The sequence below is a fragment of the Schistocerca piceifrons genome, chromosome 2, assembly GCF_021461385.2.
Source record: "Schistocerca piceifrons isolate TAMUIC-IGC-003096 chromosome 2, iqSchPice1.1, whole genome shotgun sequence".
Taxonomy (NCBI): Eukaryota; Metazoa; Arthropoda; class Insecta; order Orthoptera; family Acrididae; genus Schistocerca; species Schistocerca piceifrons.
In genome coordinates this window covers 109,014,288-109,037,576 of record NC_060139.1, presented here as the reverse complement: position 1 = coordinate 109,037,576, position 23,289 = coordinate 109,014,288, and positions in this window count along the sequence as shown.

Below are 23,289 nucleotides of genomic sequence, written 5' to 3'. Positions count from 1 at the left end.
ACATTCCGACAACTGGTTAATGTGCTCAGTATGGGGTGTGACCACCTCTGGCAGCAATACAGGCCTGAAAACGCCGGGGCATGCTTGAATGATGTCATCAATGTCGTATTGGGACAATAGCGCCCATTCTTCCTGCAGAGCTGCTCGTAGTCTTGGAGAGTGGTTGGTGGATGCTGCTGTGATGCATACCGTCTCGCTAGTGCATCCCAGACATGCTCTACGGGATTCAAGTCGGGAGAACGAACATGCCTGCAGTATCTTCCGTTTCCAAGAAAACATCAACCACCTGTGCTCTACGACGTCGAGCATTATCGTCCAGCAGTACGAAGTCTGGGCCCACAGCATCTCGCAACAACCGCGCATGAGCTCCCAAGGTCTCCTCACGGTACCTGACAGCAGGTAAACCTCGCCCATTCAAACGGGAAATTTCATGAAGAGGAGTTCGAGTGGTAAACACAATTCCTGCAAACACTATTAGGGATCCTCCTCGACATCGGTTTCTTTCCACAATGTTTGGGTCGCGAAATCGTGTTCCTCGTCCCTTCCAGATGCGAAACCATCGAGAATCACTCTCCAGACTAAATCGGGACTCATGTGTGCATTGTTCAACCTTCCATATGACATATTGATGATTCCACTCTAGACGTTCCCTTCTGTGAAGACGCGTCACAGGTAGATATAAAACAGATCTCCGACAAGAAAGGCCACTCTGCCGAAGCCTTCTGCACACCATTTCCCTCGACACACTAACTCCAGTGGATGCTGTGAGCTCACATGTCAGCTACTGTGCCGTACTAAAGCGGTACTGTCGTGCCCTCTCTTCGGCCCTGCCCTGGTCTTCGGAATACAGTTTCGGTCTCTATAAACTGTCGCCACATCGAAGAAACAACAGAACGATTCACATTAAGCCATCAGGCCAAATCAGTTAGCGACTGTGGATGTGGGGCTACCCAGCAAATACAACCTCATTTCATAGGTGCCCTGAAGTCATCGTTGGCATGATTGTCCGTTGACCGGAACGCCATCTTCCGTGAAGAACACTATGGTGCGGACATCTGGTTGACAGTTTGTATTATTATATCGTGAATTAGACACAGAACAGGGAAATAGTGGTTTGTTGCTTTAATTTTGGACACCAGCGTGTTTTACGAAAGTGTTATATTAAAGCAGGACAAACATATTTTTCTCAATCTAGGGAACAGTTCTCCACGACACCATCAAATATAGATATTGCTGAATTTGACCCGGTTCCCACAAACAATGTTATTCCACAAGTCAGGAAAAGAAGCACGTAAAATAAAACTTTAAATCGAGGACATCGAAGTCAAGAAACGAAATTGGTGTGTATGACGAAAACATCTGCCATAATAGAAGACTATAGACTGCAGCTGGAGAGAGAGCAATCTATTTCAGATCCACAAGCGGGATTTACACATCTCTTTAAACACTGTGTGTGGCGAAATCTGGCTAGAATTGGGGAATATAAAATATCTGCATTAACAGTAAACAGCAACGGAAATTGGTCACGTGTCGGAGTACTGGCCGAAATCAGCGAAATCAGGCAATTTACCACATTAAAGGAGACACGAAAAAATCTATTTATAAAGCTCCATTCTCACTAGTATCTGCTTAAAAAGAATGGTTGCATAATATCTGAATGTGTTGTCCTGGATGCTGTGCACCAAGCAACAGGGCGACCGCATGCAGAGCTTAAAATCAACCAAATAACTACATTTAATGGACACTAGAGTGCAGAAGTTGTAAACTTCAATGCTGTACTGAAATTGCACAAAAATGTGCACAAGAAAATTGGTAGAGTATACCCAGGAAGATGTGGAGTGTTACTAGTGTTACGCAACAAATAAAACGTAAGCTTAAACTCCCAGAACGCTCTTTACTACAACATTTACAGAAAGGAACGGAACTAATTGTTAAAGACATATAACACATAATTAACCAGAAAAAATTCACATATATTAGAATTCGAGAACATACCTTTTTTGTGATACTTCCTGGCAGATCAAAACTGTGTGCCGGATCGAGACTCGAAGTCGGGACCTTTGCCTTCCGCAGGGAGGTGCTCTACCATCCTAGAACGACCCCCACCGCGTCCTCACAGCTTTACTTCTGCCAGTACCTCGTCTCTTACTTTCCAAACTTTACAGAAGCTCTCCTGCGAACCTTGATGAACTAGCACTCCTGAAAGAAAGAGCAGCTGCCCGCGAAAGGCAAAGGTCCCGAGTTCGAGTCTCGGTCCGGCACACAGTTTTAATCTGCCAGGAAATTTCATATCAGCGCACACTTCGCTGCAGAGTGAAAATCTCATTCTGGAAACATCCCCCTGGCTGTGGCTAAGCCGTGTATCAGCAATATCCTTTCTTTTAGGAGTTCTAGTTCTGCAAGGTTTGCAGGAGAGCTTCTCTTAAGTTTGGAAGGTAGGAGACGAGGTACTGGCCAAAGTAAAGCTGTGAGGAGCGGGCTTGAGTCGTGCTTGGGTAGCTCAGATGGTAGAGCACCTGCCCGCGAAAGGCAAGAATCGCGAGTTCGAGTCTCGGTCCGGTACATAGTTTTAATCTGCCAGGAAGTTTCATATCAGCGCACACTCCGCTGCAGAGTGAAAATCTCATTCTGGATACCTTTTTTGTACCCGTGAAATTAGTGGATGGAGAAACAGTTAGAGTACTCCCATGTAGATTTAAATTACAGGTTAAAAACTAAGCTGGATAATATTAAAAGGACACTAAACAAACATAAAGAAATTAATGAAGATTGAGTATGTATTTCAGATGGGGAAAATGGGTAGTTCGGTGGCCTTGAAAAGTAGCCAAATGTATGAAGGAAATTACTGCGACCAGTTCTATAGTGTTTATGCACTGTCTGGCGTAGGCATGGCAGCACACATGGAAGGAATTGAGTGACATCTTGTTTGGGTCGTAACGAGTCGGTACAGCCCATACAGAAAAGTGACAGAGATGCTCCTGTAACTCGATATTGAGCTTACATAGAAAGTCAGCGGGAAACCTCGCTGAATAAATTAACTGGTATTAATGGAACACTGTGCGACAGCTCTGCTGTTACTATCGTTTATATTTATGCTATATCGGTCAACCTAAATACCTTGTAACAACCGTTGAATATGCTTGAAAAATGATGGAACCAAGTTTAGCATGCATAGTTCTATAGTTTAACTCAAACAGTTTTCGAGATATTAAAGTTTGTATAGTAGAGAAAGTAAGGCACGCACGTAATATTCAGATGGATGACGTCTCTAGAACGAATGAAATCAGATCTGTACTGTGGTACAGATACTGTGTACTTTATTCTCATGGTATTAATTTGCTGTAAAAACTCTATCCCCGCCGTCTAGATCCAATGACGTACCGTACAGTCCGTTAATGACACAACTAACAGTCATAATTACAATATTAAAATTATGGATAATTATTACAGTCACTAACAATCCGTATATACAATGTTCTTTGAAAGTACTATAGTATTATGGATAATGCCAGTTTTTTATGCCTCATGTAGCCTATTACTACTTAATACGAAAGATACACTCTACGATGAAATTTTAAGGAATCTGATTACCAGATAATGAGGGGAAAAAATAGGAAATAAGAAGACAACTGCGTGTTCTGCAGCCTCGTGCAACATACGAATGCGCCGGGCTCGTTATGCTGCCCGCAAGCCTTGTACGTTACGTTGGCCATCGTAATTTAGGCGTCTCTTCACTGCATTAAAATATTTATTCCGTAAGATGCGATACAGTCAAAGTAAGGTATTCCAGTGATCCAGGGAACATTCATTTTATTATAAATCTAGCCAAGGGCCTCAAATGTATATGAACCACGTTATTGATTTCAGTCAACGATGACCACCTCCAGATCTAAAAATAAGCACACAGTACACTGAAGCGAGAAAGAAACTCGTATAGCCATGCGTATTCAAATACAGAGATATGTAAACAGGCAGAATATGATGCTACGGTCGGCAACGCCTGTATAAGACAACAAGTGTCTGGCGCAGTTGCTAGATCGGTTATTGCTGCTACAATTGGAAGTTATCAAGATTTAAGTGACTTTGAACGTGGTGGTATAGTCGGCACACGAGAAAATGAGACACAGTATCTCCGAAGTAGCGATAAGGTGGGGATTTTCCCGCACGACCATTTCACGAGTGTCCCTTTTATATGAGGAATCTACCGTGAATATCAGGAATCCGGTAAAACATCAAATGTCCGACATCGCTGCTGCCGGAGAAAGATCTTGCAAGGACGGGACCAACGACGACTGAAGAGAACGTTCACCGTGACAGAGTGCGAACCATTCAACGAAAAATCGTAGATATGGGCCTTCGGAGCCGAAGGCCCACTCGTGCACCCTTGATGACTTCACGACACAAAGCTTTACGCCTCGCCTGGACCCGTCAACACCGAAATTGGACTTTTGATGACTGGAAACATGTTGCCCGATCGGACGAGTCTCCTTTCAAATTTTATCGAAGGGATGGACGTGTACGGATATGGAGATAACCTCATGCGCAGCTGGAATGGTATGGGATCCCTGATACGTCTAGATATGACTCTGACAGGTGACACGCACGTAAACATCCTGTCTGATCACCTGTATCCATTCATGTCCATTTTGCATTCCGACGCCCTTGGGCAATTTCAGCAGGACAATGCGACACCCTGTACGTCCAGGATTGCTACAGAGTGGTTACAGGAACACTCTTCTGAGTTTAAACACTTACGCTGGCTACAAACTCCCCAGACATAAACATTATTGAGCATATCTGGGATGCCTTGCAACGCGCTGTTCAGAAGAGATCTCCAACCTTTCGTACTCTTTCGGATTTATACACAATCCTGCAGGATTCATGGTGTCAGTTACCTGCAGCACGAATTCAGACATTAGTGGAGTACATGTCACGTCGTGCTGCGGCACTTCTGCCTGCTTGCGGGGACCCTACGCGATATTAGGCAAGTGTACCATTTTCTTTGGCTCTTCAGTGTAGTTTCACTATCAAATACAGAATCATCAGTCATTTTCACCAAATATATAGCATTTCCATACCTTGGTACAAGCAATATTCTACAAATATCGTATCATTATATAAATACGTGGTACAGTCGTAACAATTAGCCGTACAAGCTTCGTCACAACGTTACAAATTTTAAGTATCATGATCATCATTGCTACAAACAAGTCGACTCTTTGAGGAAGCGAGCTATACTACCATGCAGCGACGAGTGACATACTTGCACTCTAGTACGCTACATGCCACTGCTGTAAGTCAGTTCACATGACGCCGATAAAAATGTTCTTTTTACTTAGGTGTACAAAATCTATCTTGCGGAGATTGCTGTGAATAGATATCAAAGTGCAGATGATTGTACTCGCGTAATATGTAATAAAATGTATCAAAGAAGGAGTCATTATTAAAAATAAACTATGCTGCAAAAATTACACAGTACCATTGCACAATGCAAACGGTCTTTAAGCAAAAAGTTTGTGCAGGCACACAATGTAATCTGAGAAAGAAAAAGTTTTTGTTCTGCTTCATTAGTGAGCAGCAGACTTTTTGTTTAATGATTGTTTGCATTGTACAGTAATCCGAGAACTTTTTGTTACATAGGTAGTATCATGTTTTTAACAAAGCCGCCTTCCTCGTTACAGTCTCTTGAACTGCAGTTCATGAACAGATGGATTCTCACAAATAGCGTGTTTACATCCTATGACATTCTCTCATTTCATTGCATGTTATTGAGAGACAGCTATGGCCTCCCATTTAAGGGGTGGATTGCGTAATTTTTTTGTTTTAGTAGTGCTTTGTAATTTTTGCAACATAATTTTATTCTTAGGAAAGTCTACCTCCTCCTCACATTTTGGTGTACAATACGTCAGCACAATCATTTGCACTTTGATATCTGTTTATACGGAATTTCGCAAGAAAGACTTTGTAAAATTAATGAAAAAGAGTATTTGTACTGAAGTCACGTGAACTGACGTTCAGTAGCGACATCTAGTGTGTCAGAATGCAGGTGCGTCAGTCGTCAGAGCACGGCAGTCTTAACTCGTTTCCTTAGTGTCAACATAAACGTCGCACTGTTATAACTTTTTGACGAAGCATGTATACAGCTAATTATTATGGCACTACCATCTATATATTTAATGACACGATATTTGTAGTGTACTGAATCACCCAGATACTGAAATATGTCATATTTGCTAAAAATGGTTTCTGATTCTGTATTTGTGTAATTTGGAAATATTTATACATCAAGCTATCTCTGCATGGTTATTTTTAGATCTGGAGATGGTCATCGTTGACTAAATATAATTACTTGGTTGATCAACATTTGTGGTCCGTGACTAGATTTTACTATTTAAGTAAGACTAGCGTTAAGAAAAGACAAACAGGTGTAAAGGCACTTGGTCGAATTAGATGTGGTGGTGGTAAGGTAATTTGGTTGGGAAATGAGACACTAAAAGCAGTAGTCGATTTTAAGCAATAAAATAACTCATAATGGCTTAAGCAGTGCGGATACAAAATATAGCAAGAAAAGCGTTTCTAAAGAAGGGAAAATTGTTAACATCATATATAAACGTAAGTATTAGAAAGTCTTTACTTAAGGCATTTGGAGTAGAGCCTAGTACTCAAGTGAAAGGAGGATGATAAACAATAGAGGCAAGAAAAGAATCGAAGCTTTTCAAATGTGATGCCACACAAGAAAGTGGAAGATTGGATAGATAGATCACGTACTTAATGAGGAGATACTGCAGAGAACTTGGGGGAGGGGGGGGATGGGGGGGGGAGGGGGAAGAAATTTTTGGCATATATTGACTAAAAGAAATTATTGGCTGATGGACACACTTTGAGACATCAAGGAATCGTCAATTTAGTATTTGAGAAAACTGGGGGGGGGGGGGGGGCGGGGGGGGGGGGGGATAGAAACTGCAGACGGAGAGCAAGAGATGAGTACAGTAAACAGGTTCAAATGGATGTGGGTTGCAGTAGTTTCTCGGAGATGAAGAGTCTTGCACAGTACAGAGCAGTGTGGAGAGCTGCATCCGGGACTTAATTTCGGCCGGAACGGGTTTCCGTCACTTCTCAGTGAAATTTTTTGAGCTCGCTGGAGCAGGTCGGCACCGGAAATTTAAAATAGTATATGTGTATTAAATCGCAAAGTAACTATAATATGCCGCTGTGCCGGCACCGTTCAACGTGACAATGCGTGAGCAGCGAGATGCGTTGGGCACGGAAGTGGAGAGAGTATGTGTGTGTGTGTGTGTGTGTGTGTGTGTGTGTGTGTGTGTGTGTGTGTGTGTGTAAACCCAAGATAAGTAGAACTTCGTTCTGAGGTTGTGATTGGTGCATACGTCTTTTGCTTACTACTGCCAGCAAGCTCAACGATCTAGTAGCACGGCAACATACCGTCCGCAAGACCGCTACGGTCGCAGGTTCGAATCCTGCCTCGGGCATGGATGTTTGTGATGTCCTTAGGTTAGTTAGGTTTAACTAGTTCTAAGTTCTAGGGGACTAATGACCTTAGCAGTTGAGTCCCATAGTGCTCAGAGCCATTTGAACCATTTGAACCAATATACCGTGTTTTGTGTGACAATGAGATACAAACAACGAGTCTGAACTTGAGAGTCTGTATCATGTGGTTTCGCCAAATCTTGTTTCTTACGTGTCGTAAATTATGCCACAGCTGCTGATCAACTGCGAGCGCGGCTCACGCGTGGCCAGCAATTGGCAGCCTTTCGAGCTGATACGTGAACGTCCTTGCCCTCATGTCCGTATGCCCACGGCGCTAGAAGTCTTTCCCTCTTTTTATGCACCGCGCCCTTTCTTTAGAACACATGTCGAGGCTCAATAGCTTTCAAAAATCGAAATTTATGATTTTTATGAGTGGAAGCGAGGGTGGGCAGAGGGTGGGGATGGAGGAGGGGGGTTGTATGGCTGCAAATGGGCGTTCCGGCGCCTAAAATGTTAGAAATGAAGCACTGCTTTTATGGAGCTGGTCTTCGGACTGACGACCACAATAACAACACGAACGCTACGGAACCGTTTCGGAGCCTATAGACAGAAGCAAATGATCTTTTTTCCGTCTCCGGATATTAGTATTCTAACAACAGGGTTGATGGCCATTCCACAGTGTCTTGTGGCCTGCCAGAATTGAGTGTATGGAGTCGCGCGAATAATCGTCGTATGACGTTAGATACACATGAAAAGTAAGCGAACTGGATTAACCTTTTTGCGGTAAATATATCAGTTCTATTCTGTACTTTTTATGTAATTTTCATGATCATGTGTAGGCAAAGACAAAGATGGGAGAAGTTGCGATAATCCGATCGGTTTCCGGATCGTGTTAGTTTGCCTGGGCAGAACCCGGTACATAGAGAAAAGTTTCTGTTGTTTGATGTAAGAAGGAGGAGATATGTTAGTATTGAGTGATGAGAGAAGACTGAAGTGCATTAGGGGGCTGGTGGTGAATCGGGAGGTACTACAGTGACACAGGAAAATTTGAGTTGCTTTGTGACTGCTCTGAATATTGAACCAAAATTTTAATAGTCAAATTATTTATCTTAATACGTGATACTGTGAAGCAAGTAAATTGAAAGGAACATCATTATTATTCACTAAATTCAAGGTTTGGATTGAGTTTATACTTATTGATGTAATATATTTGAGGCAAAAGCAGTACAGTGAGACGCCAACGCCTGAAATGGTTGAACTTTGTTCGAAAATGTATTAATTTATAGGGCAAAAGTGGCTGTCGTACCAGCCTTTTTTTTAGAACAGCCATTGTTTAGGATTTGGGACTAAACTGTGGAATTCGTTTGCAGCTGATGTATTCAGAGAAAGAAAAAGAAATTTTGATCTACCTTACAATGTTAAAATATCACTTTGGCTTTTGATTTTGTAGCTTGCTTTAGTAATATTCTAAAGAAATACTGGGAATCTTCTTCTTCTTCTTCTTCTTCTTCTTCTTTTAGTGTTCCTACGTAGAGGTTGATTTGCAGCAGAGCGCCATTCCTCTCTTCTGTCTGCCTTCCTCTTCATTACCACGTATTTGTTACATTCAATATCATTGCCGGCCGGTGTGGCCGAGCGGTTCTAGGCGCTTCAGTCTGGAATCGCGCGACCGCTACAGTCGCAGGTTCGAATCCTGCCTCGGGCATGTATGTGTGTGATGTCCTTAGGTTAGTTAGGTTTAAGTAGTTCTGAGTTCTAGGGGACTGATGACCTCAGATGTTAAGTCCCGTAGTGCTCAGAGCCATTTGAACCAATATCATTCATGATCTGTTGTATGTGTGATTTCCTTGGTCACCCCTGCCGATTTCTTCCCTCAATAGCTCCTTATACTATTGTTCCAATGACGTTGTATCTTAGGAAGTGGCATACACGTTTGTGTCTCCCTGTTTGGATGTGCCTCCACAGTGATCTGGTTTCCTGTGCTCTTCTAAGCACCTCATCATTTGTTACTTTGTCTCTTCAGTTGATATTCATCATAGTTCTATAGCATCACATCTCCAGGGCCTCTAGCCGTCTTCTCTCTTCTCTTCCTGTTGTCCAAGTTTCACATCCGTATAGGGCCATACTCCAAACGCAAGCTTTCATCATACGTTTCCTTATTTTCAGACTGATGTTCTTGTTGGTGAGTTAGTTCCTCCTCAGATTAAAAGCAATTTTGGCCTGTTGTATTCTGCTCACATTTTCTTTTCAGCTTCTACCACCCCTTGTGATTTTGCTTCCCAGGTAGGTAAATTCCTCTATCACTTCCAGCTCCCCTCTTCAAATTCTCGTTCTCAGAGGTTCATATTCTGCTTCTGTACTTTAGTCTTTTTCTTGTTTATTCTCATTCCGTACTGATTCCATAGATTCCTTTCCATTGGTTTGAAGACTTCCTGTAGTTCTTCTTTTGTCTCCGTGACTATAGCAATATCATCTGCATAATGTAGCATTTCTATCGTGTGCCCATTTATTTTGATCGCTACCTCAGCAGTTTCTCGAACTTGGTCTATAGCTTCCTGGATGTAAGCGTTGAATATAAGAGGAGAGAGTGCACCTCCTTGTCTTCACGCTTTTCTAATATTTGCTTCTTGTTCCTGGTGACAGTTTCCAATCACTGCCACCTCATTCTTATTGAAACAGAATATCACACGGATGTCTTTGTACTTCATTCCACTTTTCCTCAGCACTCTGAACATCTCTTGGCACTTAAAGTTATTTTTCTGTAATTGCTTTTCGATTGCAAGTCTCAGTGCCCGAATCGCTTCTTTTGTTCCCATTCCCCTTCTAACACCAAACTGATTTTCACTCAACATATCCTCCACCTTCTCTTCAATTCTCTTCAGAACAATTTTTTTGAGAATTTTTGATGCATGTGATATTAGGCTTAGAGTTCGGTACTGTTCACATTTTGTAGCTGCTGCCTTCTTTGGTATAGGAACAACGATGCATTTCTGAAAGTCTGACGGTGTCTCTCCTATGTTATAGATAGAGCTAATAAGTGTAAGCAGCATCATTTTCATGCGGTCACCAGCATTCTTTATTAGTTTTGCAGAGATGTCATCAATACCCATTGCTTTGTTGTCCCGTAGTTCTTTTAGAGCTTTGTCAAATTCTTCTTGCAGAATGTCATCTTCGTCTACTTGCTCTTCTCTTCCTATTACTTCCTCCTAAAGAGGTGTACCGGCATACAACTCCTCTATGTATTCTTTCCATCTCTTCACCATGTCTTCACCATACAGCATTTTCCCCTCTTTATTTTCTATTGTACCTGAGAGTGTCGCTTAACGTTTGTTAAAAAATTTTTTTTGCTGTTCTGTAGGCTATATCAGTTCTTCCATTTTGAATATTTTCATCCACTTCCCTGCACATTTCGTCAAGAAAATTCTCTTTTGCTTTGCTAGCTTCTCTATTGACTAAATTCCATAGTCTTCTATATTCAGCTTTTCCTTGTTCATCAGCTGCGTTTTTGTATAATCTCCTGTTTTCTATAAGCTCAGTAACATCTGCTGTAATCCATTTCCCCTTGTTTTTGGGTTTAGTTTTTCCAGCTATCTTTTCTGCTGCTTTGCATAAACCAGATTTAATTTGACCCCAGTCTTCATTTACTCCAACATGTTGAAAATTTTTAGCTAGGTTGTCTGTTTAGTGAGCATAGCGCTTTGCCAGTACCTCGGTTTTCAGTTTTTCTAGTTCGCATTTAAATTTTACTGTCTTCTTTCAGACATTTGAATCTGAGTGAACTTTTCGTCAGGACCAGGTTATGGTCACTACCTATGTCTGCAGATGGATAGCTCCTGAAATCTTTTACCTGGTTCCTAACACGTGCTTTCACTAGTATGTAATCAATCTCTAGGAGGCTTCCATGTGTATCTTCTTCGTTTGTGATGTTGGAAAAGTGTGTCTGCGACAACTAACTGGCGCCTCGAGCAGAACTCGATTAGTCGATCTCCTCTTTCATTTCTTCTTTCAAGTCCATATTTGCCAGTAATTCCTTCCTCCGGTTCTTCACCCACAATCGCATTCAAGTCCCCAATGACAATCAGGTTTTCATCTCCTTTAACATTTCTCATCGCATTACTTATTTCTTCGTGTGTTTCGTCAACGACTGCATCTTCTTCTTTGGATGTTGGCACAGTGTCCTTTGGCTTAATTTCAAGTTTGACTAGTATTATTCGAGAGCTATATTGTACATATCCCTTGACACGTGAGCCATAATTTCTCCTCAAAATTATTCCAACTCCTCCCATTCCTGGTCTATCTTGAATAATGAAAATAGTGAGTTAAAAATGGGTAGATTTTTCTCCCTTTCAGTAAGACAGCTGTCAACTAGTAAAGAAGAGTATGAAATATAACCCAAATAAAGGTAAAAGTGTAATTACGTATAAAGATCGCAGCATCTGCAAAGTACTATCGTATTCTGATATTAAGGCAAGAAGTAAAGAAGGTATCAGAAATCGCAGTCAAATAAAAAGTCAATAACCAATAATTTTGGTAAAGTTTAGTGGAAAATAATGAGTGTTATGCCCTCTAAGCTGATAAGATAGAATGGCTTTAACCAGAACAGTCCAAAGTTCTATCAGACACGCTTAGCAATGATGCTGTTGAAGTCCTACCCCATCAGCAAAATCAAAAATTGTCTAGTGTATCGCATTATGGAAGCAGCGCAAGAGCTTTCCCGCCTGTATGATTCGACCATCATGTTACAGGTAAAAGGGCACAGCAAAATAAAGGGAGACGAAAAAGTAGACACTCTTGCCAAGCAGTATACGTTGTTTCAGTGAAATATGAAAAAGTATCACCCGACGATCTTCTTCATACCTTAAGGACTATTATGAGGGCCAGATGGAATGAAAACCTCCAACGGTATTACGAAATTAAATGGAGGCCTTATGCCGCAGTGGTGCCTAATCTCCAACGACGTCCTTCGTACCAAAGTTGTAGATATAGCAGAAACTTAACAGTGGAAATGGCACGAATTCGATTCAATGACGGGAGATACCGTCAACATTTCTACCCCCTCAACATAATCACATCTTCTTCACGTGAATGCAGCAGTGAGAAAGGTGTTAATCACATTATCTTCGGGTGCTACAGAAGGTATCAAGAAACTACTAGAAATATTAAATCTCCTTTAGGAACACATAAGTCCATAAGCTCCCATACGATTTTGTAACGATGAAATAAGTATATTAGAAAAGAGAATTTTATCAAATTATAATATAGTAAATAAGTTAATTTGGTTGGATTATAGACTTAAGTTCAGTTTAAATAGATGTAGCAGAAAATTATTTTTTACGAGGTTGGCTTTATGGGTGACTCCAAAAAGCCGTTAATAAGTTTATAAAAAATTGTTCCTCGTGTAGATGTGTTTACTACGAAAAGTTGAATGCTTATACGGAAGTAAGATATTACGTATTTCTCCCAAAGGACAGAAGCTAAATAGAAAAGTGGTAGGGCATACTTCGAAACAGTACTCTCTCCGACGAGTTTACCAAGTAGTCAAAGTGCAGCTCATCATCTTATCGCATTCCATATCAGCACTTATTTGCCTGAAGTGCTTATACATCGCCAAAAGTATCCTTCCATATGTGTACGACAAACCGGAAATGGTAACCTATTTCGATATGGTCAACAGGTCACTCTTTGCTAAAGGCATATTAGAACTTTACAGAGAGCGAAATGGTGGACGCTTTGTTCACTGAAGACATTCACGACGGAGAAACCAGACAGTGAGTGATCCAGCTATAGATTTTGTAATAAGAGATGTAGCTTTGAGACTTTCTGGCAGATTAAAACTGTGTGCCGGACCGAGACTCGAAATCAGGACCTTTGCCTTTCGCGGGCAGCTTTACTTCTGCCAGTACATCGTCTCCTACCTTCCAAACTTCACAGAAGTTCGCAGGAGAGCTTCTGTAAAGTTTGAAAGGTAGGAGACGATGTACTGGCAGAAGTAAAGCTGTGAGGACGGGGCGTGAGTCGTGATTGGGTAGCTCAGTTGGTAGAGCACTTGCCCGCGAAAGGCAAAGGTCCTGATTTCGAGTCTCGGTCCGGCACACAGTTTTAACCTGCCAGAAAGTTTCATATCAGCGCACACTCCGCTGCAGAGTGAAAATCTCCTTCTAGATGTAGCTTTGTCAGGAAGTTTTGAAATAAGGAATGGTATGTAACGTCCATGAGTACACGAGGAGCATAAGCACAAGTAAACCTTTTGCTACCAGTATGACAACTGGCGATGTCCACGAAATTTTAGATCACTGTATGACTGACCTTCAGTCCTCATCGGGTGAGTCCCATAGCACTCTGTCTGTGTGATACTGCGCATCGTGTACGGAGGATTCCAATCAAATCTTCTTCAGATTTATAAATCGTCGTGATTCCACGAACACTTTGCTAAAACTGAACTATGTCCGCAGCTTTTAATTATGCCATTATTATCGAAGCAGAAATTTCGTCAGGAGAGAGCTGGAAGGAAGGTCCTAGTTACTCTCGAGAACGCCAAGAAAACATCATTGACAATAACACATTTATTGGACAGTAATACACGACTGTCTTCCAAAGCAACGCACCTCAATCAGGCCAGTGGAACAGTTTATATGAATGATATGAATGCATGGTGTGCTCTTTCGGACATGTCGAAAAGAACAGACATCATGCATTCATATAATCTGATTGGCCTAGCTGGGCAATGGATCCACCTTCTTCAGTGCGAATGTACAAATACGTCCGACCTCCTGTGGGAATCTCAGAGACCGAAATGGAGGAAATGGACAGGGACGCTCGATGGTAGTGTGGGTCGTCTGTGAGCTGTGCCGAAGTAGTCCGTGCAGTTGCGATAACACTGTGTCCCGGATGGCGCAATGGTTAAGGCACCTGCCTAGTAAGTAGGAGGTCCCAGGTTCGAATACCGATCTGGTACACATTTTCACTCACCGCCGCTGATTCCGCTTAATATCCAGATGCAGCTGACAGCAGTGATTAACTCCCTTTCCTTTTCTTTCTTCCCCTCACCACCTTCAATTTACACACACAGTGAAAGAGTGCCTCATCAGCAGAGGAAAGCCAGCACGCGCTTCACTTGCAACAATACTGTCAGCGGAGGGAAGCGTCCGGTAGCGACTGTTTCATCACACGATGGTCGTCGACCTATGGAATGTGGCCACCTCCAGTTCTGCATAGCGATCTCCAGTGTGCTGTCGTGGACGTCGAAGATATAAGGCTGAAACTATACACTGGGCAATCGGGAATCAACACTCATAAATCAGTAACCCACAGTGAGTAATCAGACGTTTGTTAGGAAGGGTGGGTATTTGCGTTGGCGCTTCCCATGCGTTCTGCGGCATTGGGGATGGCTATGACGTCAAGTGCCCTTGTTGCACCTCGCCGTCTGCTTTCCTTGTAACTTCAGACTTCCGCAGTTTCACCTTTCAGAGGCACTGTGCTGCCGGCTCGACACCTGAATATTTAAAGTTGTATTGTACCGAGCCTTTCTTATGAAACTCTGCTTGTTCACAAGCACGACTGTATGTCTCACCTTCCGCGATGTCATTATGCTTCGCTTGAGACTTGGGCGCTTACTGTGCCTATGTTCTACGTTAGCTCAGCATTTTCCCCTAATTCGTAGTCTACTGGTAGCGGTCGCGCGGTTCCAGACTGAAGCGCCTAGAACCGCTCGGCCACCTCGGCCGGCCGCCAAGGAAGAACTTGAATGAAGTTTTAGTGTCCACCGGGGATAGTATCCCGGGGCGCAAAATCTTCCCCTTCCTTCAGAAAAGTCCTCTCTAAATTTTCACTTTGCTGTACCAGCAACAATCTTATCCTACATATTTCACATCAGTAGTTAAACATTGTACAAGTTTAGTTATTTTTCCATTACCAAACAGCTAATTTACAAGATTTTCAATGGTCAAAATAGGGACGCCATAACGTTGGTCTTTGCAAAAGTCTTTTCTTACACAATTATTCACATGCTTACTGATTCATCTATTGTTTTACATGCAATTTCCTTACTATGCCGGAGCTTCATTTACAAACCAATTAACAGGTATCTGATACACAGATAACTATGTGCGATGCACTGACTATCGTTTGACACAGAAGTAGATTACAAAAATCGCAGCCAGAACCACTACAGTGCTGGTAGATGTCACTCTTAGAGTCGTGAAACTATGATGTTGTCTATCGCGATATTCCTAAATCTGCTAGAACGTTTGTTCGAATGTAATTCTCCCTTTTAGGCGCTGCCACTAATTTGTCTAGTGAGCGTAGAAAGTTTGGATTCAGAGTGTTGTTTAGGGAGATTAAGTTCTGTGTAGGCGGCAGCTCTGACGGCTTCTTGGGCCAGCACAACATAGGTTGTTCCCACTTAAGTGTGGTCGTACCAGTCATTATAGGTGGTAGCCGAAATGTCGCTCTTGCTAAGTCCGAAGTCATATCATTTATTACTATTCCGCTATCCCGTAATATCACTCTATCCATATCTGTCAGTCTCACGTGTTCTTGCCGGCCGGTGTAGCCAAGCGGTTCTAGGCGCTTCAGTGTGGAACCGCGCGACCACTACGGTAGCAGGTTCGAATCCTACGTCGGGCATGGATGTGTGTGATGTTCTTAGGTTAGGTAGGTTTAAGTAGTTCTACGTTCTTGGGGACTAGTGACCTCAGATGTTAAGTCCCATAGTGCTCAGAGCCATTTGAACCATTTTTCACGTGTTCTTAACGGTTTACTATGGCTACTTCTGGTGAAAAAACTGAGTAGACCCAGTGAGTGCCTATTCTCTGTAAATTTGGATACGGCGTTAATATTTCTCTTTGACATCCAGTTGCTTTGGCCTTTCCCAGGAATGCATGTACTCCAGTTTGTATCATACTACTTGCGTAGATCGTAACACTTTCCTCCTGGCATCTCTGTAGGTCTTCCAATAACATTACAGCTAGCCATCCCCTTACTCTGAAATAATTAATACATCATTGGTTCGTAACTGTGCCCATTTTACCGCAGTTTGGCACTTGACTGGATGGGAGTGTTCGGTAAAGCACTGATATTGCGTATTGACACCTGCTACTGGGAATCGAAGTAAGACATGTAACCTTGCACCATCCGAACTCATCTCAACAATGGGCAAGTGACAGAACAGTGCTAAATTTTGTTCTACTCGTTCCACTATTCATCGCAGTTCTGCTGTAAATTGTTTGTGCGCTTTGTGGAGGCTGGTTAGGAATTACTGTGGTGGCATTAATGCAGAACTCAGCTGCCCATTGATTGCATGATGCGCTGCTTCTTGTAGCATAGTTACTCCCATCCTTGCATCATTCAGACTGTCCACTAGTGTTCGTAGCAACCCAGCTACAGGCATTGTCCCATCCAATGCTTTAAGTCGATTTTTCAGTATCTGTAAGTCACTGTATCTCGTACTAGTTCGGCAGTTAACTCTCGCTATATCCCGGTATTGTTTACCACACTGTATGGTATGCCATTTCACTCTGGATCCAGGAGCTCCACTACTTTTGTATTCGCTCCATCGCGTCATTCACATTCCGGACGACTTCACTGTTGGTTGTGCCACTCACTGTTTGCCCAGCATCTAACCAACCACCCTTCTTATGCACCAGGCTTTGGGGTACAATCTCCATTACCTGCGTAACTTGGTCCCCCTTTTTGTCATATGAGAGCTGTAAACCTCAGTATACCCCTCTTACTTTGTTTACAGTTCCGCATTTCTGTGCTTCCTGATGTGATTCCTGACATGTGTCTTGCAATCTACACACTTCCTTCCTAACTTCCCCTGCACTGAAAGTAAGTTGAAGTGACCACAAATGATGACGTCTGGTTGTCTGCAGAACAGTACTCCAGATTCCAGAGGCTGGGTCTGTAACACAGTTGTTACTCTCCTCCTGGCGAGGTACAGCACAACCATGACCATGCCACTCCTCAGGGCCTTCGTTCTGTTATGCGGCATGAGAGAAAGGAACCTTTAACATATCTCCTCCTCCCTTCGTAGATCAAGATTACCCAGACAAAACTATATGACCCCCATACACAAAAATAACATTGTATCGATCCTTCGATAATGAAAAATAAAAAAAACTCTTTAAAACATACTATAAATAGAACAACCTAAAACTTGATGACTTCCTAATAATCTGCACAAGAACAAATGAAGCGCAGTATACTCAAACAACAGTCTCAAATCTTATCTAACGACAAGGCCTAAGAATGTAAGATATCTTAGACGTACTCTGGTCATCAGTCATCTCTTTCTTGTTTGTTACATGAGGCTTCTGATTGTGTATTGTAGATGCCGCTGGCATCTGGAGCAAAGCATCGATTGCTTCCTTAAAAGGCTTGAAATATTCCACGTGAGTAATCTAAGTATAGGTTGGCATCTGTGTTTTAACATTGACAGGTGACGACATTTCCACTACTTGGCATGGTCCAGGGTATTAGGTCATAAATTTCTTTGTTTTACCTTTTGGTGTATATGGGTTCGTTACTAATACCCACTGGCTAATACCATATTGGAGTAACCACCCTACACATTGTCCTATCTACTCTTGTCCTTCCAAAGCTTTCTTATTTGCTAGTTTTACTTGTTACCAAATGTCTCATAATGTCTTAGCAAAGTTTTTTTACCGATCATGCGTCAGATCCACGCTTTGGTTTAATCATTTCGACAGGTGATAAAATTTTTCTCCCATATATTCCCTCATATGGCGAAAGACCAGTAGCTGTATGGACATTAGAATTGTAAACAGCTGTTACAAACTTTAGATATGAGTGCCAGTTTTCATGATTACTGCTAACGTAATAGCTCAACACTGAAATCATGCAATGAGCGCTCTTTCTGTTCTTCCATGCTTTAGGGTGGAAGGGGCTTGTATGCAGCTTGCTAATTTGGAGTAATCAACACAATTGCTTCATAAGATCACACACGAAACTGGTATCTCGGTCTGTAAATAATGTGTCTGGAACGCCAGATGTGAGAAATCAACTATTTACTAACGCTTGAGCAACTGTACGGGCGAGAAATAGTCAATCATAGTTAATATATATTTATTTAGTGACTCTGAGCACTATGGGATTTAACATTTGAGGTCATCAGTACCCTAGAGCTTAGAACTACATCAACCTAACTAACCTAAGAACATCACACACATCCATGCCCGAGGCAGGATTCGAACCTGCGACCGTAGCAGTCGCGTGGTTCCGGACTGAAGCACCCAGACCCGCTTGGGCGCACCAGCCAGTGTTTGTTTATTGCTGGTATTTCATTCAATGGGCCTAAAACGTCCAATTCAAGCATTTCAAATGGTTTAGGTGCTTCCAGCAAACGTTCTAACAGAACTGGACGGTGGCTAAGCTAGCTTGTTGTGCACATCGTATGCAGTTCCTGACATATTGCTTGATATCCTGTTTTCTAGTCCTCTACAAAAATTATTTGCCAATTCATCTATCAGTTCGTCTTTGCCCACCATGGCCTGACAACATATCATCATGTGCTTATGCCAAGGCTTTGTTCCAGAAGGCTGCAGGTACTACCACTCATAATCCACACTTTGTTGCTCTGGACAGCAAGCTATTTTGTGTCAAGAACTGGAGATACAACTTGAATTATTGACAGTCAATATCAATAGTTTGAGCCCTTCGCCATTGAGCAACAGTACTGTCCTGTATTTGTAGAACTGAAACGTTTCAGCTTAAACTTTTGGCATTAGCATGCCTTTTCCTGGTCTGTGTATTACCTCATAATTAAGTTCTCTTAAACTGAGTGCCCATGTCGTTAATCTGCTGCAAGGGTCTTTCAATCCCAATAACCATTTTAGAGCAGTGCGATCCATCACTGCTTTAAACTTTTGACCACACAAATATCAGCAGAAGTACATAATACTATAGATTACAGCTAGCATCTCTTTCTCAGGCATGGAATAATTTTGCTCTGGTTTGTTCAACTGTCAGGATGCATATTCTACAGGACGCTCTGTACCATCTACATTCGGTCTTAGAGCACGACCAGGAGCAGTACTGTTTGCATCACAAAAGAGAATAAATTCTATTTCAAAATTGAGAACTATCAAAACTGGATCCAGTGTCAATGTCAAAAGCATCTGAAATCTGCTAGACAGTTCAAGTTTTTCTTCTTTCCGTGACAAACGGTTCAAAGGTCCAGCAATTTCAGTAAAGTCCTTTATGAATCGACAACAATTATATACATCAATGAAAATCTGCAACTGTTTAATTGTCTCAGTGGCAAGAAATTCTGAACTGTTGAGACCAAATGGGGATCTCTTCTCATACTTTCCATACTATTTATATGCCCAAGATAATTTACTTCTGTTGCTGCAAAATGACATTTAATGATGCTTACCGATGTTTGTGATGTCCTCAGTCTTATTTATACCTTATTCAATCGTTATTATGCATTATGTCATCCAGATACATTAGAATTTGCTTTAATTTTAATCCCTTAAGTACACTATCAAATAATCTCTAAAAGATGGTGGGTGCATTCTTGAGTCCAAATGGCATTCTACAATATTGGAACTGATCTCCTGCGATGGAAAAAAAACTGTCTTTGGTCGATCCTCTGGCGCTACTTCTATTTGATAATATCTGCTTCGTAAATCTATTCTGGAGAAATAGTTACACTGACCCAAGCTGTCGAGAGTCTCTGTTATGTTTGGTATTGTATATGCATCGGTGATCGTCCGTGCATTTAGGTATCGATAGTCAGACCCAAATCTATATTTTTAGTGCCTTGTTAAGACTATTTTGGGATCAAAATTACTGGTGCACCGCAGGGACTATCACCACACTCAGTAACACCTCAGCTAGCTGCTGTTCGATAAACTCTTCCATTGTCGGTTGCATACACTTCGGAACTCGATAGGAGTTCTTGTACACTGGAGAATTCTTCCCTGTTGGTATTCTGTGTTGCTTGAGTGGCGTTGCTGGTAACAGATTACTTGGATGAAACAAATCCATGAACTTTAGTAACAAAGATCCCATTGTTTCTCTATCATTTCTCTGTATATGTTTCACTTTCTCAAGTAATGCAGATGCACTGACAGTTTGTTTGCGGCAGAAGTCCTCGCTTGTCCTATCCATATCCTTCCAAAACATACAATTTTTTTAAAATTTAATATTTATGTTATATACCCTCTGACAGACTCATTTCGTCCTTGCCAAATTTATCAAAACTGGCCATAATCATATAATCTCCATCCACGTCACTAACCCATACTATACTTCTACGTAAAAGACAGTCTGACTTACGCAATTTTTCGCTAGTTTCCAGCAGCTCTACAACGTATAATAAATCCATATCTATGCTCATCCTGATCAACTTCCCTCTACCTTGCGGTATCAAATGCTTCAAATGGCTCTGAGCGCTATGGGACTTAACACCTGAGGTCATCAGTCCTCTAGATCTTAGAGCTACATAAACCCAACTAACCCAAGGACATCACACACATCCATGCCCGAGGGCGGATTCCAACCTGCGACGTAGCGGTCGCGCGGTTCCAGACTGGAGCGCCTAGAACCGCTAGGCCCCAGCGGCCGGCCCTTGCGGTATTGTATAAAGCTAATTGATCTTTAGTGCCAGTGTCCACAGTTTATTTGGTGCCACCTTCTTTATGAACCTTGCGACACTGTAACTCTCGTAGCTGTTGCCCTAGCGAAAAAATGTCCCACCAAGTTCAATAGTATGCTGCAAAAGGTCAATTTTTGTGTGATGTTTAGCAAGAAAGTAGAGTCCGAGGATCGCATAGTACTCCTTACCAACACGCAGCAGTACTTCTTCATGCTGTCGAATACAGTTATTTGCCACTTTAAAACGAAACAGTGTTATCGATAGTGACTTCAGTCATTGTCGCCTACTCCACGTAACTTATACCGTGGCACCTGCAGTCTCTTTCTACCCAAGAGATCCAGATTAACTACTGACAGGTGAGCCCCTGTGTCCACCAGACATTTATGTTCTGTACCTTGGGACAGGCAAAATATCCTGAGAATTCAAGAAGAATATAATAAGTCCAATCCCAAAGAAAGCAGGTGTTGACAGATGTGAAAATTACCGAACTATCAGTTTAATAAGCCACGGCTGAAAAATAATAACGCAAATTCTTTACAGACGAAAGAAAAAACAGGTAGAAGCCGACCTCGGGGAAGATCAGTTTGGATTCCGTAGAGATATTGGAACATGTGAGGCAATACTGACCCTACGATTTATCTTAGAAGAAAGATAAAGGAAAGGCAAACCCACGTTCCTAGCATTTGTAGACTTAGAGAAAGCTTTTGACAATGTTGACTGGAATACTCTCTTTCAAATTCTAAAGTCGGTAGGAGTAAAATACAGTTATAAGAGTCGAGGGGCATGAAAGGGAAGCAGTGATTGGGAAGGGAGTGAGACAGGGTTGTAGCCTCTCCCCGATGTTATTCAATCTGTATATTGAGCAAGCAGTAAAGGAAACAAAAGAAAAATTCGGAGTAGGTATTAAAATCCATGGAGAAGAAATAAAAACTTTGAGGTTCGCCGATGACATTGTAATTCTGTCAGAGACAGCAAAGGACTTGGAAGAGTAGTGGAATGGAATGGACAGTGTCCTGAAGGGAGGGTATAAGATGAACACCAACAAAAGCAAAAAGAGGATAACGGAATGTAGTCGAATTAAGTCGGGTGATGCTGAGGGAATTAGATTAGGAAATGAGACACTTAAAGTAGTAAAGGAGTTTTGCTATTTAGGCAGCAAAATAACTGATAATGGTCGAAGTAGAGAGGATATAAAATGTAGACTGGCAATGGCAAGGAAAGCGTTTCTGAAGATGAAAAATTTGTTAACATCGAGTATAGATTTAAGTGTCAGGATGTCTTTTCTGGAAATATTTGTAAGGAGTGTAGCCATGTATGGAAGTGAAACATGGACGATACATAGTTTGCACAAGAGAACAGAAGCGTTCGGATTGTGGTGCTACAGAAGAATGCTGAAGATTAGATGGGTAGATCACATAAATAATGAGGATGTATTGAATAGAATTGGGGAGAAGTGGAGTTTGTGGCACAACTTGATAAGAAGAAGGGATCGGTTGGTAGGACATGTTCTGAGGCATCAAGGGATCACCAATTTAGTTTTGGAGGGCAGCTTGGAGGGTAAAAATCGTAGAGGCAGACCAAGAGATGAATACACTAAGCAGATTGAGAAGGATGTAAGTTGAAGTAGTTACTCAGAGATGAAGAAGTTTGCACAGGATAGAGAAGCATGGAGAGCTGCATCAAACCAGTCTCAGGACTGAAGACCACAACAACAACAACAACAACAACAACAACAACCTCTTACTTTGCCTAACAAATATTTCTGCACCGCATACATTTCTGCACCCTCGTGTTCTACCGAGAACGCCGTCCAACGGTTGAGGCACCAAAATTCCCTTTTAACGATCGATTATTAGGACATTGCTTGTACCGTGCTTTCTTCCGGCAGTAGCCCACTTCATGGCCCACCTCCCCACAGTGATAACTTTCGGGCTGATGACATTATTTCCTAATGTGGCCCGCGCGCCCACATTTAAAACGCCTCACGTCAGAAGGAAAACCACCAAGATCACCCAGTCTTCGGGTAGTAACCAATTTTCGATAGCTGCATAGCAACCCTAATGGCAGCAGGTAAATCACTTGGGCACTCCTTCAATATAACAGCAGATGTTTAACAGAGCTTCCGAGATTCGAATTTTAAAAAGTGTAGGCAGTATCTATCTTACCCCTATTGATATACG